We start from the raw sequence: 18,868 nt of genomic DNA, 5'->3' as shown, positions 1-18,868 counted from the left end.
AATTCCTCCTTACCTCTGTTCTAAAGGGTTGCCCTCCCAATTTTGAGGCTGTGCCCTCTAGTTCTGGATACCCCCACCATAGGAAAGATCCTTTCCACATCCACCCTATCTAGTCCTTTCAACATTCGGTAGGTTTCAATGAGATCCCCACAGACTCAACTTGTAAATTAACTATTGGGAGCCTTGCATGGGACTCCTAAATCACTCTGTGCCTCTGATGTTTGAACCTTCTCCCCATTTAGATAATAGTCCACACTATTGTTCCTTCTACCAAAATGCATCATCATACATTTCCCAACACTGTATTCCATCTGCTACTTTTTTGCCCATTCTTCCTTTGTCTAAGTCCTGCTACAATTGCTTTGCTTCCTTAGCACTACCTATCCATCCACTTACCTTCATATCATCCACAAACTTCATCACAAAGCCATCAATTCCATTATCTAAATCATTAACAAACAATATGAAAAGTTGTGCCCCCAAGACTGACCCCTGAGGAACACCATTAGTCACCAGCAGCCAACCAGAAAAGGCCCCTTTTATTCCCACTTGCTGTCTCCTGCCTGTCAGCCATTCCTCTATCCATGCCAGTATCTTTCCTGTAACACCATAGGATTTTATCTTGTTAAGCAGCCTCACAGTTGAGGCACCTTATCAAATGCTTTCTGAAAATCAAAGTAAATGACATCCACTACCTTTGTCCACCTTGTTTGTTACTTTCTTGAAGAACTCTAACAGATTTGTCAGGCAAAAAACCATGCTGACTTTATTTCCAAGTACCTCAAAACCTCATCCTTAATAAAAGACTTCAACACTTTCCCAACCACTGAGGTTAGGCTAACTGGCCTATAATTTCCTTTCTTTTGCTTCCTTCCTTCTTAAAGAATAAAGTGACATTTGCAATCTTCTAGTCCTCTGGGACCATGCCAGAATCAAGTGATTCTTGAAAGACCATCACCAATACATCCATTATCTCTTCAACAACCTCTCTCAGGACTCTGGGATGTAGTCCATCTGACCTAGGTGACTTATCCACCTTTAAGACCTTTCAGTTTGCCTCACACTTCCTCCTTTGTAATAGCAACAGCACTCATTCCTGCTCCCTGACACTCACAGAACTCTGACACACTGCTAGTGTCTTTACAGTGAAGACAGATGCAAAGTACCCATTAAGTTCATCTGATATTTCTTTGTCTCCCATTACTACCTCACGAGCATCATTTTTCAGTGGTCCAATATCAACTCTCACCTCCCTTTTACTCCTTATATAACTGAAGAAACTTTTGGTATCCTGCATTATGTTATTGGCTAGTTTGCCCTCATAGTTCATCTTTTCCTCTCATCACATTTTTAGTTGCCTTTGTCGGATTTCAAAAGCTTTGCAATCATCCAACTTCCCACTCACTTTTGCTACCTTATGTGCCCTTCTTTGGCTTTTAAGCGGTTCTTAACTTCCTTTGTCAGCCACAGTTGCCTACTCCTGACATTTAAGAACAACTTCCTCAATGGGACATATCTATCCTGTGCCTTGAGAACCATTCCCAGAAACTTAAGCCACTTCTGCTCTGCTGTCATACTCGTCAGAATCCCTTTCCAATCCACCTGAGCAAGCTCCTCTCATGCCCCTGTAATTCCCTTTATTCCATTGCAATACTGATACATGTGACCTCTGCTTCTCCCTCTCAAACTGCAGTATGAATTCAAGCGTATTATGATTACTACCACCTGAGGGCTCCTTTACGTTAAGCTCCCTAATGAAATCTGAATTATTACACAACACCCGATCTAAGATGGCCTTTCCCCAAATAGGCTCAAGTACAAACTGCTCTAAAAAGCCATCTCATAGGTATTCAAATTCCCTCTCTAGTGACCAACACCAAGCTGATTTTCCCAATCCCCTTGCATATTGAAGTACCCCCATTACAATTGTGTCATTACCCTCACTACATACCTTTTCCAGCTCCCTTTGCAATCTCAACCCCACATCTTGGCTATTATTTGGAGGCCTATAACATGATTCCTATAATGGGTTTTTTTACCCATGCAATTTCTTACCTCCACCTACAAACATCTCTGACCCTAGTCACCTCTTTCTAAAGATGTAATTCCATCTTTTATCAACAGAGCCACAACACCGCCTATGCCTTCCTCCCTGTCCTTTCAATAAAGAAATATATCCTTTGACGCTAAGCTCCCACCTGTGGCCTTCTTTCAGCCGTGACACAGTGATGCCCACAATGTCATACTGACCAGTCTCTAATTGCGCCCTCCACGAGTTCAGGTACAGGTAGATGGAATCTGACGTACTCTCTCTCCAAGTGCAGTCCTACAACAGGGCTGTAGGGTCAGAGTGCTAACTTGCAGATGAGGCATTAGAGTCCCTTAGGTGGATGGTAATGATTCCATGGTCAGTGTCCTGAGCATTGGTGATCCCATACCATTTCACTGACAGCAGGTGAACTTATCATTTATATTATTACTGGATTGGGAGCTTAATACTGGAAAGACACCTCAAAAGTGGATGAAAAGAATACAAGTTTCAGGAACGATGGTGAATGGTTGGATAAAACAATATGACTATCTCTGATACACACTCAATGCTTCTTCCCTCCACCATCGAATTTCTAAAGTTCAAAGTTCAAAATAAGTTTATTATTAAAATACATATGGGTCATCATATACAACCCTGAAATTTATTTTCCTGTGGCATACTCAGTAAATACAAGAAAAACAATAGAATCAATGTAAAAAAAAAGCACCCAACAGGCAACCAATGTGCAAAACAAAACTGTACAAATGTCACAAAGGTTAGGGATGCTGTGGATAGTGTGGAGGGCTGTCAAAGAGGTTACAGGGGGACATTGATAGGATGCAAAACTGGGCTGAGAAGTGGCAGATGCAGTTCAACCCAGATAAGTGTGAGGTGGTTCATTTTGGTAGGTCAAATATGATGGCAGAATTTAGTATTAATGGTAAGACTCTTGGTAGTGTGGAGGATCAGAGGGATCTTGTGGTCTGAGTCCAACAGATACTCAAAGCTGCTGCACAGGTTGACTCTGGTTAAGAAGGCGTACGGTGTATTGGCCTTCATCAATCGTGGGATTGAGTTTAAGAGCCGAGAAGCAATGTTACAGCTATATAGGACCCTGGTCAAACCCCACTTAAAGTACTGTGTTCAGTTCTGGTCACCTCACCTCAAGAGGGATGTGGAAACAGTAGAAAGGGTGCAGAGGAGATTTACAAGGATGTTGCCTGGATTGGGGAGCATGCCTTATGAGAATAGGTTGAGTGAACTCTGACTTTTCTCCTTGGAGCAGCAGAGGGTAAGAGGTGACCTGATTGAGGTGTATAAGATGATGAGAAGCATTAATCATGTGGATAGTCAGTGGCTTTTCCCCAGGGCTAAAAATGGCTAGCACAAGAGGGCACAGTTTTAAGGTGCTTGGAAGTAGAAACAGAGGAGATGTCAGGGGTAAGTTTTTAACGCAGAGAATGGTGAGTGCATGGAATGGCCTGCCGGCTGCAGTGGTGGTGGTGGATGCGATAGGGTCTTTTAAGAGACTCTTGGATAGGTACAGTCAGCCCTCCTTATCCACAAGGGATTGGTTCCCAGACCTCTCGCGGATACCAAAATTCGTAGATGCTCAAGTCCCTTATTCAACCTGTCTCATGCGTTGGACCTTAGGACCCAGCGGAACCCCAGACCTTATTTAATCTGTTTCAGTGCCATGGATATTAGGAGCCGGTGGTAGATATCTGAATCTGCAGTGTTTCTGTTCGCGAAAATAATCAAGAATACGATTGAAAATAAAGTGGAAATAATAAAGCCATTGGAAAGAGGTGAAATGCCATCGGTCATTGGAAAAGCGTTAGGCTACGTCGGTCAACGATTGGAACAATTTTAAAGGATAAAGTGAGAAAGGCTCTGCCCCAATGAAAGCTACAATTATTACTAAGCAATGCAGTGGTTTAATTATTGGGTTTTGGGATTTTGGGTTTTTGATTCTCCACATCAACCCGCCACGGTGGAGAGCGCACTCGGGAGTGGTCTGTCCCGAGTCGCAAGAACTTCCGTTCCCGAGCCCGGCACTGAAACATACGTTCTTAAGTGTTTTATATGCATAGAAAGGTAAAATATATACTATATACTAAGACAAACATTTGACTAACTGACGCTAAATAATACCGGATGTACCTGTTCCGACTTACTTAGTAAAAACTTCCTTTTTTTCGATCCCGATCCACGATAACCCACACACATCCTCCCGTATACTTTAAATCATCTCTAGATTACCTATAATACCTAATACAATGTAAATGCTATGTAAAATGGTTGCTATACTGCATTGTTTAGGGAATAATGACAAGAAAAAAAAGTCTGCACATGCTCAAACAACAAGTGCTGGAAGAGCACTTCCGGGTTTTCGCGATTCATGGTTGGTTGAATTCGTGCATGCGGAATTCACGGATAAGGAGGGCCGACTGTACATGAAGCTTAGAGAAGTACAGGGCTATGGGTAACCCTAGGTAATTTCTAAAGCACATGTTCGGCACAGTATTGTGGGCCAAAGGGCCTGTATTGTGCTGTAGGTTTTCTATGTTTCTAAAACCAAAAAGGTAAGAAAAACAATAGTAACCGTAATAAATATTGAAAAGATGAGATGGAGAGTCCTTTGAAAGTGAGATCATAGGTTGTGGTAACAGTTCAGTGAAGGGGTGAGTAAAATTGAGTAAAGTTATCTCCTCTGGTTCAACAGCCTGTGTAGATGTGCTCAGTGGTGGGGAGGGCTTTACCCGTGATGGGCGAGGCTGTATTCACTCCTATTTGTAGGATTTTCTGTACAAGGATATTGGAGTTTCCATACCATACATGCAACCAGTCAATATACTCATCACCACACATCTATAGAAGTTTATCAAAAAGTTTTAGATGACATTGAAAATCTTTGTTAACTTCTATGAAAATAGAGGCTCTGTCGTGCTTTCTTTGTAATGCCATTTATGTGTTGGACCCAGGACAAATCCACTGAAATGATAACACCAAGGAATCGAAAGTTGCTAACTCTCTCCACCTCTGATCCCCAATGAGGAATGACTGACTCAGGGAATTCCGCTTTCCTCCTCCTGAAACCAACAATCATTTCCTTGGTCTTGAGCTGACATTGAGTGAAAGGTTGCTGTTGGAGCACCACTCAGTAAGATTTTCAATCTCCCTTCTATATGCTGATTCACCACCAACTTTGATTTGGCTAACAACATTGGTGTTGTCAGCATACTTAAATATGGCATTGGAACTATGTTCTGCCTCGAAGTCATAAGTATAGCACTAGCAGATCAGGGAGCTAAGCACACAGCCTTGTGGTGCACCTGTGCTGAGGGAAATTGTGGAGGTGATGTTGTTGCCAATCCAAACTGACTAGTGTCTGCAAGTGAGAAAATCGAGAATCCAGATGCATAAGAAGGTATTGAGGCCTAGAACTTGAAGCTTATTAATTAGTTTTGAAGGGATGATAGTATTGAATGCTGAGCTGTAGTCAATGAAGAGCATCCTGATGTATGCATCTTCGCTGTCCAGATATTCCAGGATTGAGTGACAAGCCAATGAAATGGCATCTGCTGTGGACCTGTTGTGACAGTTGGCAAATTGGAACAGATCCCAAGTTGCTTCTCAGATTGATATGCTTCAGAACCAACTTCTCAAAGTACTTCATCACAGTGGATATAAGTAATATTCCCTCTCATTTGTAATGAGTGCGCAAAAATCTTGTGCTGGGCAATTTTTTGCCCAGTGACAACATGTGCTCACTGAATAATTTCTTCAATAAAAACAGTATAATTTAGCCAGTGCGAAAATCTGCAGACAAATCATTGTAAACTTCACATTGTCAACACTACCTGAATCAGAAACCAGAAAAGGAAATGTGACTGTGTACGATTGTGAAAAATACTTAACATCTCAACTAGGTAGAGGGTGACGACCTTTTGTGTGCAGTTTAAATTCCTTTGTGTTCTAGCAGCAAAAGATATGCGCACATGTACACACTTTCGAACATTGGGTGTAATTGCTACTAGATGATAGTCATTGAGGCAGATTACTACATTCTTCTTAGGTACCAGTATAACCGAAACCTGCTTCATACTGCCAAAGCAAAAGGTTAAAAGATATTTGTAAAACCTCCCAGCCAAATGATCAGCATAGACCTTTAGTACTTGATCAGGTACCCTGTCTGAGCTGGATACTTTCCATGGGTTCACCCTCCAGAAAGACACTCTCTAATCGGCCTCAGAGACTGAAATCACTGGGGGAACATAGAAGTTCGTGAAATTGCCTCCATGTTTTGATGGTCAAAGCAAGCATAAATAGCATTGAGCTCATCTGGCAGCAAAGCCTTATTGTCACCTCTATTGCTTGGTTTCACTTTGTACGAGGTGACAGCATTTAAGCCCTGCCACAGCTGTTGAGCATCCTTCAGTGATTCAAGTTTGGTCCGGAATTGCCACTTCGCACCTGAGATGGCTTTCTAGAGATCGCACATGGATATCTTAAATCTAACTTGGTTGCCAGTCCTGAGTGCCACTGATCTGGCCCTCAGCAGATTGCGCATCTCATGGTTCATCCAGGGATTCTGGTTAGGGAAGACTCTGAATGATTTTGTGGGGACACACTTGTCTGTGACTGTTTATATAAAATCCGTGACAACAGTGATGTATTCTTTCAGATCCTCTGATGAGTCCTTACACACAACGCAGTGCACCGACTCAAAGCAATCCCACAGCCGCCCCTCCGCCTCCTTCGACCACCTCTTTCTCATCCTTATCTCTGTAGCCTTGTTCTTTATCTTTTGCCTGTATGCAAATAGGAGGAGGACAGCTAACTGAACAGATTTTCCAAAATACAATATAGGGAATGGAGCAGTAAGCATTCCTAATGAGTCGAGTTCCAATGGTCGAGTGTGAACAGACCATGAACACTACCTCACTATTTCACTCTGTTTTTGCACTTCATATTTATTTCTTTGAAAATACAAGATTTCATGTGTTACTCTTATTTTTTTTATTATGTACTCCACTGAACAGCTGCCAGCAAACAACAAATATCACGATATATGTCAGTGATAGCAAACCTGATTCTGATTGTGAGGCTAGTTATCCAGATAGAAATGAGGTCATCGGATGAATGGGTTAATGAGGGCAAGTTAGAGAACATGGTACTTTGTTCATTAAATCTGTGAAATTAAGACATTTAGAGGGGGAGAACACAGAGACAGGGACACAAAACTTGCAGGACAAGTCCAGCAGGAGTGGAAACACTGAGCTGACCTAATCCGACAGGTCCCACCTCAACTCTAACATACAGTGTCTGTCTGTGGTCTCAAAGTAAAGTTCAAAGTAAATTTAATTACCAGAGTACCTATATATCACCATATACAATATAGACATTCATTTTCTTGTGGGCATACTCAACAAGTCTATAGAATAATAGTTATATTAGAATCAATGAAAGACTGCAGCAACTTCGGCTTTCAACCTGAGTGCATTGAACAACTTCGTATGACAAGCTGTTTAATCCTGGAATAATTTTTGTGAACCTCTTTTGAACCCTCTCCAGTGTCAGCACATCTTTTCTAAGATAAGGGGCCCAGGAAAGGTCCCTGATGATGGATAATGCTTTTCTGCACAGCATTCCATGTAGATGTGCTCAATGGTTGGGAGGGCTTTATCTGTGATGGACAAAAGCCATATTCACTACCTTTTGAGAATTTTCCATTCAGGGCATTGATGTTTCAATACTTGGCTGTAATGTAACCACTCAATATACTCTCCAACACACATCTAAAGAACACTTGAAATCTGTAAACATCACTCCACTCTTCAAGAAGGAAGGGAAGCAGAAGAAAGGAAATTATAGGCCAGCTAGTCCGACCTCAGCAGTTGGAAGGAATTGGAATTGATTGTTAAGGATGTGGTTTCAGGATACTTGGAGGCATATGATAAAATAACCATACTCTCGTAGTCAGCTTGGTTTCCTCAAGGGAAAATCTTGCCTGACAAATCGACTGGAATTCTTTGAAGAAATAACAAGTAGGACAGACAAAGGAGCATTGGTTGATGTTATGTGCTTGGATTTTCAGGCCTTTCACAAGGCGCTACACATGAGGCTGCTTAATAAGCTACGAGCCCATGGTATTACAGGAAACATTCTATCAGTGGCTCATTGGCAGGAGGCAAAGAGTTGAAATAAAGGGAGCCTTTTCTGGTTGGCTGCTGGTGACCAGTGGTGTCCCACAGGATCTGTGTTGGGGCCACTTCTTTTTACGTTATACGTCAGAGGATGAGGGGGTGTCTCACAGAAACTTTTCAAATGTTGAAAAGGCCTAGATGGAGTAGATGTGGAAAGGATGTTTCCCATAGTGCAGGAGTCTACAACAAGAGGGCACACCCTCAGAATAGAGGGACATCCATTTAAAACAGAGATGCCGACAAATTTCTTTAGCCAGAGGGTGGTGAATTTGTGGAATTTGCTACCACAGGCAGCTGTGGAGGCCAGGTCGTTGGGTGTATTTAAGGCAGAGATTAATAGGTTCTTAGTTGGACACAACATCAAAGATTACTGGGAGAAGGAAATAGAGCTGAGGAGGGAAAATATGGATCAGCCATGATTAAATGGCAGAGCACTCTCGATGGGCCAAATGGCCTAGTTCTACTCCTATGTCTTATGGTCTTATGTCAATGGCCTAATCATTTAAAGTTGCTAATACTCTCCATCTCTGATCCTCCCTGGATTGGCTCTTGTACCTCTGGTTTCCTTCTCCTGAAGTCAATAATCAGCTCCCTGACGTTGAGTGAGAGGTTGTCATTATGACAGCACTCAGCCAGATTTTCAGTATCTCTCCTATATGCTGATACATCACCAATTTTAATTCGGCCTATGACAGTGGTACACTGAAAACCTGAGTATGGCATTGGTATGTGCTTAGCCACACAGTCAGGTGCAAAGAAAGAAGAGCAGAGGACTAAGCACACAACCTGTGCTGATGGAGTTCATGAAGAATATGTAGCCAATCCAATCTGACTGGGGTCTGCAAGTGAGGAAATTGAGGATACAATTGCAAAAGGAGATGCTGAGGCCAACTTCTTGGAACTCATTGATTAGTTTTGAAGTGATGATGGTATTGAATGCTGAACTGCAGTCGATAAAGAGTATCCTGAAGTACATATGCATCTTTGCTGTCCAGATGTTCCAAGGTTGAGTGAAGAGGCAATAAGATAACATCTGCTGTGGACCTATTGCTCTGGTTCTCAGTCAGGAATTAATATGTTTCATCTCCAACCTCTCCAAATACTTCATCACTATGGATATACAAGTGCCTACAAAAAGTATTCAAAACTTCCCCTCGGAAGTTTTCATCTTTTATTGTCTTATAACATTGAATCACAGTGGGTTTAATTTGGCTTTTTTGACACTGAAAAACAGAAAAAGATTCTTCCATATCAAAGTGAAAACAGCTCTCTACAAAGTGATACAAGTTAATTACAAATATAAAACACAAAACAATTGCACAAGTATTCACCCCTTTTAAAATGACACATCAAATCATCACTGGTGCAGCCCATTGGTTTAAGAAGTCACATAATTAGTGAAATGGAGATCACCTGTGTGCAAAGTGTTTCAATTGATTGTAGTAAAAATACACCTGAATCTGGAAGGTCCCAACCGCTGGTGAGTCAGTATCCTGGCAAAAACTACATCATGAAGACAAAAGAACACTCCAAGCAACTTCGCGAAAAGGTTAGGGAAAAGTACAAGTCAGGAGATGATACAAAAAAATTTCCAAGTCACTGAATATCAGAGTACAGTTGTCAATCATTAAGTAATGGAAAAAATATGGCACAGCCATAAATCTGCCTAAAGCAGACAATCCTCAAAAACTGAGTGACCGTGCAAGAAGAGGATGAGTGAGGGAGGCCACCAAGAGACCTGTGACAGCTCTGGAGAAGTTATAAGCTTCAGTGGCTGAGATGGGAGAAACTGTGCATACAACTATTGCCTGGGTGATTCACCAGTCGCTGCTTTATGGGAGAGTGGCAAAGAGAAATCATCCACTGTTGAAAAAAACTCTCATGAAATTTCAGCTTGAGTTTGCCAGAAAGCATGTGGGAGACTCTGAAGACAGCTGGAAGGTGATTCTGTGGTCTAATGAAACCAAAATTCAGCTTTTTGGCCATCAGACTAAACACTATGTTTGGCATAAGCCAAACACTGCACATCCTCAAAAACACACCATCCCTACACGAAGTGTGGTGGTGGCTGCATTATGCTATGGGGATACTTTACTGCAGTAGGCCCTGGAAGGCTTGTGAAGGTAGATGAAATGAATGCAGCAAAATACCGGTAAACCCTGGAGTAAAACCTGAAGCCATCCTCAAGAGAACTGTGAAGAGAACTCCCTCGGTAAATCATAATGTAAACTCGCTAGGCAAATAGAATTTGACGGTTAGTGGTTCCAAATCTGGGGAACAGGAGTTCGACAAAACCGCCACAATAGAGCACAACCGGGATTTTGACAAAATGGCCCCCACTGTCAGAATAAGAAATAAGTACCGAGAACCATGGCTATTGGTAAAAAGTAAATAGAGGAATGAAAATGAGCTGGTTCTGCTGTTCAATCAGGATACAGCTGATCTGATGTTGACCTCATCTGCACTTTTGACGCTGGGTCCTCCCAGCATCAAGGACATCTTCAAAAGATGATGCCTTAAAAAGGCGGTATCCATCATTAAGGACCTCTGTCACCCAAGGCATGCCCTCTTCTCATTGCTACCATCAAGGTGGTGGTATAGGCGCCTGAAGAGACACACTCAATATTTCAGGAGCTTCTTCCCCTCTGCCATCAAATTTCTGAATGGACAATGAACCCATGAACACTACCTCATATTTTTTTTTTGCTCACTTTTTGCACTACTTATTTAATTTTATATACATATTTCTTACTGCAATTTGTAGTTTTATTATGTATTGCAATGTACTGCTGCTGCAAAATAACAAATGTCACATCATATGCCAGTGATATTAAACCTCATTCTGATAATCTCAATAACCCTTAGATCTTCAATAATCCATCAATCTCACCCTTGAAATTATTGAGTCCATCCATTTCTCAGTAATGCATGGCATACTCTTTCCCAGTAGGGAGGTGACCCTCACCGCAGTCCTCCATCACGACCCTCAAGATCCTGGTGGTTTTAATGTGATTAATTCATTCTTTAAAACTCAATGCCATTGACCCATTGTGTTTCATTTTTCACATAGGTGAGACATTACCTCATTTACAGTGAGAGGAACATCATAAACTGTTGCCACACTGCAGACAAGACAGACTAAACTGAAGAGAAGAAATAGTTACTTTTATTAATAGTGGAATCCGCAAATGTCAGTGTGCAATTAACTCAATGGTGGTGGGAGTGAAATTTAAATTCTGTTTTAAAATATTTAGAATCAGAATTATTATTGTTGACATATGTCATAAAATTAGTTATGTTGCGGTAGCAGTACATTGTAAAACATTAAAGAAATACTAAAATTACAATTAAAATGAAATACCAGGAATAGTGAGATGGTGTTCATGGACTGATCAGGAATCTGATGGTAGAAGGTAAAAAGCTTGCACTCAACATTTTAGGATGAATCTTCAGGTTCCTGTATTGCCTCCTGAGATGAGGGCATGTCCTGGGTGGTGAGGAACGATGAATGCTGCCTTCTTGAAGCAATGTCGATTGAAAATGTCCTTGATGGTAAGGGTGCCCATGATGGAGCTGGCTAAATCTGTTACTAAATATCTATGACGTCTTGGTTTAGTTACTATGGTGTTTTTCACTTGACAAAATACAGTTCACTGCTCCATTCAAAAAAAATGTCTGATTTAATTTGTAGGAGTTTGCTACCAAAATATTGGGATCTGGGATCGGGAGGGGAGCAGCCGACTCTGGGAGCTGCTGTGGGGGGGGGAAATCAGAAACCCCGGAGGGGGATGCAATGAAGACCAAAATAGATGACTGGGAAATCCTATCAAAACATTAGATTCTGAGAGGATGGCTGCCCTAGTGGGAGTACACAGAACTAAGGTTGTCTTACTGACAGAGATAAAAAGTATTTTTTTCTCACCACAGAACTGTGATCACTGAACAGATGCTAAGCAGAGATAGACAATTATTTACAAGGAACTGATAGGGTTATCAGTATTACAGTGAAGTAAAGGGAATTACAGATGCTTGAGAAAAGAGTTGGCCAGAATTGATTAGGAAAGAACACTGGCAGGGATGATGGCAGAGCAGCAATAGCTAGAATTTCTAGAAGCAATTCAGAAAGCAGAAGATATAATCATCCCAAAGAGAAAGAAATATTCTAAAGGAAAGATAACATAAGCTTGGCTAACAATAGACCATAAGATATCAGAATCAGAATCAGGTTTATTATTCACCGGCATGTGACGTGAAATTTGTTAACTTTGCAATAGCAGTTCAATGCAATACATAATCTAGCAGAGTAAGAGAGAAAAATAAAACATAATAATAAACAAGTAAATCAATTACATATATTGAATAGAATTTAAAAATGTGCAAAAACGGAAATACTGTATGTTGAAAAAAGTGAGGTAGTGTCCAAAGCTTCAAAGTCCATTTAGTTATTGGATAGCAGAAGGGAAGAAGCTTTTCCTGAATCACTGACTGTATGCCTTCACTAACCCTAACCCTTCAGGTTCTGTACCTCCTACCTGATGGTAACAGTGAGGAAAGGACATGCCCTGGGTGCTGGAGGTCCTTAATAATGGACGCTGCCTTTCTGAGACACCGCTCCCTAAAGTTGTCCTATGTACAGTATGCCCTCCTTATCTGCGAGTTCCACATCCGCAAATTCAACCAACCGCAAATTGAGAAAACCCAGAAGTGCTCTTCCAGCACTTGTTGTTCGAGCATGTACAGACTTTTTTTCCTTGTCATTATTCCCTAAACAATGTAGTATAACAACTATTTTACGTAGCATTTACATTATATTAGGTATTATAAATAATCTAGAAATGATTTAAAGTATACGGGAGGATGTGCGTGGGTTATCATGGATCGGGATTGAAAAACATCGGAAGTTCTCTTACTAAGTAAGTCGGAACAGGTACATCCGGTATTATTTAGCGTCAATTCGTCAAACATTTGTCTTAGTATATAGATTATATTTTAACTTTCTATGCATATAAAACACTTAAGAACGTATGTTTCAGCGCCAGGCTCGGGAACAGAAGCTCCCGAGTTTAATCCAGTGACAGATCGCTTCCGAGCATGCTCTCCATCCGTGGCGAGTTGATGTGGAGAATCAAAAATTCAAACCCCAAAACCCAATAATTAAACCACTGCATTGCTTAGTAATAACTGTAGCTTTCATCGGAGCAGGGCCTTTTTCACTTTATCCTTTAAAATTGTTCCGATCATTGACCGACCTAGGCTAACGCTTTTCCAATGACCGATGGCATTTCACCTCTTTCCGATCGCTTTATTATTTTCACTTTATTTTCAATCATGATCATGATTATTTTCGTAAACAGAAATGCTGCAGATTCAGAGCTCCGCCAGGTCCAAATATCCACCGCACTGAGACAGGTTGAATAAGGGACTTGAGCATCTGCGTTTTTTTGGTATCTGCGAGGGGTCCCGGAACCAATCCCTCGCAGATAAGGAGGGCTAACTGTACTTTGTAGGCTAGTGCCCAAGATGGAGCTGACTAGATTTAGAACCTTCTGCAACTTCTTTTGGTCCTGTGCAGTAGCCCCTCCATACCAAATAGTGACACAGCCTGTCAGAATGCTCTCCACGGTACAACTGTACATATTTGTTGACAAGCCAAATCTCTTCAAACTCCTAATAAAGTATAGCCGCTGTCTTGCCTTTATCAGTACATCGAAATGTTGGGACCAGGTTAGATCCTCAGAGATCCTGACACCAAGGAACTTGAAGCTGCTCACTCACTCCACTTCTGATCCCTCTATGAGGATTGGTATGTGTTCCTTCATCTTACCCTTCCTGAAGTCCACAATCAGCTCTCTCATCTTACTGACATTGAGTGCCAGTTTGTTGATGTGGCACCATTCCTCTAGTTGGCATATCTCACTCCTGTATGCCCTCTTATCACCACCTGGGATTCTACCAACAATGGTTGTATCATCAGCAAATTTACAGATGGTATTGATCCAATTCTCCCAGTCATCTCCACTCCACTGCCTTCTCCCCATACCCTTTGATGCCCTGGCTAAACAAGAGCCGATTAATCTCTGCCTTAAATACACCCGATAACTTGGCTTCCACAGCCGATCGTGGCAACAAATTCCACAGACTTACCATCCTCTGACTAAAGTAATTTCTTCGCATCTCAGTTCTAAAAGGACGTTCATCAATCCTGAAGTCATGCCCTCTTGTCCTAGACTCCCCTACCATGGGAAATAACTTTGCCATATCTAAGCTGTACAGGCCTTTTAACATTCGGAATGTTTCTACGAGATGCCCCCCTCATTCTCCTGAACTCCAGTGAATACAGCCCAAGCTGCCAGACATACAGTAACCCTTTCATTCCTGGAATCATTCTCGTGAATCTTCTCTGAACCCTCTCCAATGTCAGTCATATCCCTACTAAAACAAGGAGCCCAAAGCTGCATACAATACTCCCAAGTGTGGTCTCACAAGTGCCTTCAATACAAGATAAAAGCCAATGAGAGAGCCTCAAGTACAGCCTCTCCTAATGTAGGCTTATCTACATGTTGTGTCAAGAAACCTTCTAGAACACACCTAACAAACTCCACCCCATCTAAATACCTCATTCTAGGGAGATGCCAATCAATATTTGGGAAATTAAAATCTCCCACCACAACAACTCTGTTATTCAAGTCAAGTCACTTTTTATTGTCACTTCGACCATAACTGCTGGTACAGTACACAGTAAAAATGAGACGATTTTCAGGACCATGGTGCTACATGAAACAATACAAAAGCTACACTGAACTACGTAAAACAACACAAAAAAACTACACTAGACTAGATTATTACACCTTTCCAGAATCTGTCTCCCTATCTGCTCCTCAATGTCCCTGTTACTATTGGGTGGTCTATAAAAAACACCCAGTAGAGTCATTGACCCCTTCCTATTCCTAACTTCCACCCACAGAGACCCCGTAGACAATCCCTCCATGACTTCCTCCTTTTCTGCAGCCATGACGCTATCTCTGATCAGCAGTGCAATGCCCCCACCTCTTTTGCCTCCCTCCCTGTCCTTTCTGAAACATCTAAACTTCTAAAGCATGGCACTACCATTCCTGCCCCTGAGCCACCCAAGTCTCTGTAAAGGCCACAACATCACAGCTCCAAGTACTGATCCACACTCTAAGCTCATCCATTTTGTTCATAATACTCCTTGGATTAAAACAGACATCTGAAATCATTGGTCTGAATGTGTCCCTTCTCTATCACCTGCATATCCTCCCTCTTGCACTGTCCACAAGCTTCCTGTATTTGTGAGCCAACCTCCTCTTCCCCAGTCTCTTCAGTTCAGTTCCCACCCCCCAGCAATTCTAGTTAAAACTCTCCCCAACAGCCTTAGCAAACCTCCCCACCAGGAAATTGGTCCCCCTGTGATTCAAGTGCAACCCATCCTTTTTGTACAGGTCACCCCTGCCCCAAAAGAGGTCCCAATGATCCAGAAATCTGAATCCCTGCCCGCCGCTCCAATCCCTCAGTCAAGCGTTTATCCTCCACCTCACTCTGTTCCTATACTCACTGTCACATGGCCGAGTCAGTAATCCCGAGATGACTACCTTTGTGGTCCTGCTTCTCAACTTCCTTCCTAACTCCCTGTAAGTCTGCTTTCAGCACCTCCTCTCTTTTCCTGCCTATGTCATTGGTGCCAGTATGTTCCACGACCTCTGGCTGTTTTCCTTCCCACTTCAGGATATTGTGGACACAATCAGAAACATCCCGGACCCTGGCACCTGGGAGGCAAACTACCATCCGTGCTTCTTTCCTGCGTCCACAGAATCGCCTGTCCGACCCCCTAACTATAGAGTCCCCTATTACAGCTACCTTCTTCCTTTCCCTACCCTTTTGAGCCACAGGACCAGACTCTGTGCCAGAGGCGCAGCCACTGTTGCTTCCACCAGGTAGGCAGTACCCCCCCCCCCCCAACAGTACTCAAACAGGAGTACTTATTGTCAAGGGATACAGACACAGGGGTGCTCTCTTGCCTTTGACTCCTGCCCTTCCCTCACCTGACTGTTGGACCCACTTATCTGTCTCCCCAGGCCCCAGTGTGACTACCTGCCTACAGCTCCTATTTATGACCTCCTCACTTTCCCTGACCAGACGAAGGTCATCGAGCTGCATCTCCAGTTCCCTAAGGAGCTGCAGCTTGACACACCTGGCACAGATGTGGCCGATCAGGAGGCTGGGAGTCTCCCAGACATCCCACACCTGACACCAAGCACAGAACACCAGCCTCACTGAGAGGTTGTTGTTATTACACCACTTAGCTAAGTTTTCAATCACTCTCCTAAATACTGATTCATCACCCCCTTTGATACAGCCCACAACATTGGTGTCACCAGCAAACTTGAAAATTGTCTGAGAGCTGTACTTAGTCCCCTGCTCTACTTGCTCTACACATATAGCTGAGGGGCTAAGTACAGATCACTGGGTGCTCCTGTGCTGATGGAGATTGTGGAGGAGATATTTTTGCCAATTTAAACTGACTGGAGACTACAAGTGAGGCTTCGATGAAGATGTTTGTGTCTTCATTAACTGTAAGTGAGGTATCAGAAGTGGAGGATATCCAATGTTGCTCCCTTGTTCAAAGTGGACAATAGTGGTAAGCATGGAAACTACAAGCCATTAAGCATCACATCAGTCAGAGGGAAGTTGTTAGAAGGTAGAACATTGAAACCTACAGTACATTACAGATCCTTCAGCCTGCAATGTTGTGCCAACAATGTCGTGCCTAAAAATTCCCTACCACATAGCCTTTCATTTTGTAAAGATCCATACGTCTTGTATCTGCCTCCACCACCATCACCAGCAGTGCATTCCATGCACCCACCATGCTGTGTGTGGAAAAACTTACCCCTGACATCCCTTCTGTACCTACTTCCAAGCATCTTAAAACTATGTCCCCTCATGTTAGCCCTTTCAGCCCTGGGAAAAAGCCTCTGGCTGTTCACACAATCAATGCCTCTCATCATCTTATACACCTCTATCAGGTGATCTCTAATCCTCCATCACTCCAAGGAGAAAAGGCCAAGTTCACTCAACCTATGCTCTTAAGGCACACTCTCCAATCCAGGCAAAAATCCTTGTAAATCTCCTCTGCACTCTCTCTATAGTATCAAGTCCAGTCCTAGCAACTTATCTAACTTTTTAGCAGTCCCAGTACCTCCTCTTTCTTAATGTCTATATGCTCAAGCATTTCAGTATACTACAATTCATCCCTACAATTACCCAGGTCCTTTTCATTGGTGATTACTGAAACAAAAAATTCATTAAATACCTGTGCTACCTCCTCTGACTCCATGCACACATTTCCACTATCACACCTGATTGGTCCTATTCTCACACAGCTCATCCTCTTACTCTTCACATACCTGTAGAATGTCTTGGGGTTTTCCTTAATCTTGCTGGCCAAGGCCTTCTCATGGCCCCTTCTAGCTCTCCCAATTTCATTCTTAAGCACCTTCCTGGCAACCTTGTAATTCTCCAGAACTCTATCAGTTCCTAGTTTCTTGAACCTTTCATAAACTTTTCTTAACTAGATTTCCTACATCCTTTGTACACCATGGTACTTCTTACCCTACCATCCTTTCCCTGCTGCAATGGAACATAACTATTCAGAACACCACTCCCTGAACATTTGCCACAATTCTGCTGTACAATTCTGCCCTGAGATCTGCTCCCAAGTTCCTGCCTAAAAGCATATTTCCCCCGCTTCAATTAAATGTTTGCCCAAATTGTCTGTTCCTATCCCTCTCCAGCACTATGATAAAGGAGATAGAGTTACAATCACTACCACCAAAATGCTCTCTCACCAAGAGATCTGATAGCTGACCAGTTTCATTTCCCAATACCAAGTCAAATACAGCCCCTCCTCTAGTTGGCTTCTACCTAACAAACTCCACCCCATCTAAACCCCTTGCTCTAAGGAAATGCCAGAAAACTGGAGCAACAGGAAAGTTAAAATCACCCATCACAACAAGTCTATTATAGAACATAGAATAGTACAGCACATTACAGGCCCTTTGGCCCACAATGTTGTACTGACCCTCAAACCCTGCCTCCCATATAACCCCCCACCTTAAATTCCTCCATATACCTGTCTAGTAGTCTCTTAAACTTCACTAGTGTATCTGCCTCCACCACTGACTCAGGCCGTGCATTCCACGCACCAACCACTCCCTGAGTGAAAAACCTTCCTCTAATATCCCCCTTGAACTTCTCTCCCCTTACCTTAAAGCCATGTCCTCTTGTACTGAGCAGTGGTACCCTGGGGAAGAGGCGCTGGCTTTCCACTCCATCTATTCCTCTTAATATCTTGTACACCTCTATCATGTCTCCTCTCATCCTCCTTCTCTCCAAAGAGTAAAGCCCTAAGCTCCCTTAATCTCTGATCATAATCCATACTCTCTAAACCAAGCAACATCCTGATAAATCTCCTCTGTACCCTTTCCAATGCTTCCACATCCTTCCTATACTGAGGCAACCAGAACTGGACACAGTACTCCCAAGTGTGGCCTAACTAGAGTTTTATACAGCTGCATCATTACATTGCGACTCTTAAACTCTATCCCTC

The 18,868-nt window shown here is 42.5% G+C and overlaps 1 protein-coding gene across 2 annotated transcripts in view; it reads right to left on the bottom strand.

Annotated features, from left to right (window-relative positions):
- The window catches only part of chd6 (chromodomain helicase DNA binding protein 6), a 350,247-nt gene that overhangs the window by 261,853 nt on the left and 69,526 nt on the right, over nucleotides 1-18,868 (bottom strand). The window lies entirely within an intron of this gene.

Source organism: Hemitrygon akajei, chromosome 11 (assembly GCF_048418815.1).
Source record: "Hemitrygon akajei chromosome 11, sHemAka1.3, whole genome shotgun sequence".
NCBI classification, from domain to species: Eukaryota; Metazoa; Chordata; class Chondrichthyes; order Myliobatiformes; family Dasyatidae; genus Hemitrygon; species Hemitrygon akajei.
The sequence above is the reverse complement of the archived record's forward strand: the minus strand, read 5'-3'. Positions and strand labels throughout refer to the sequence as shown.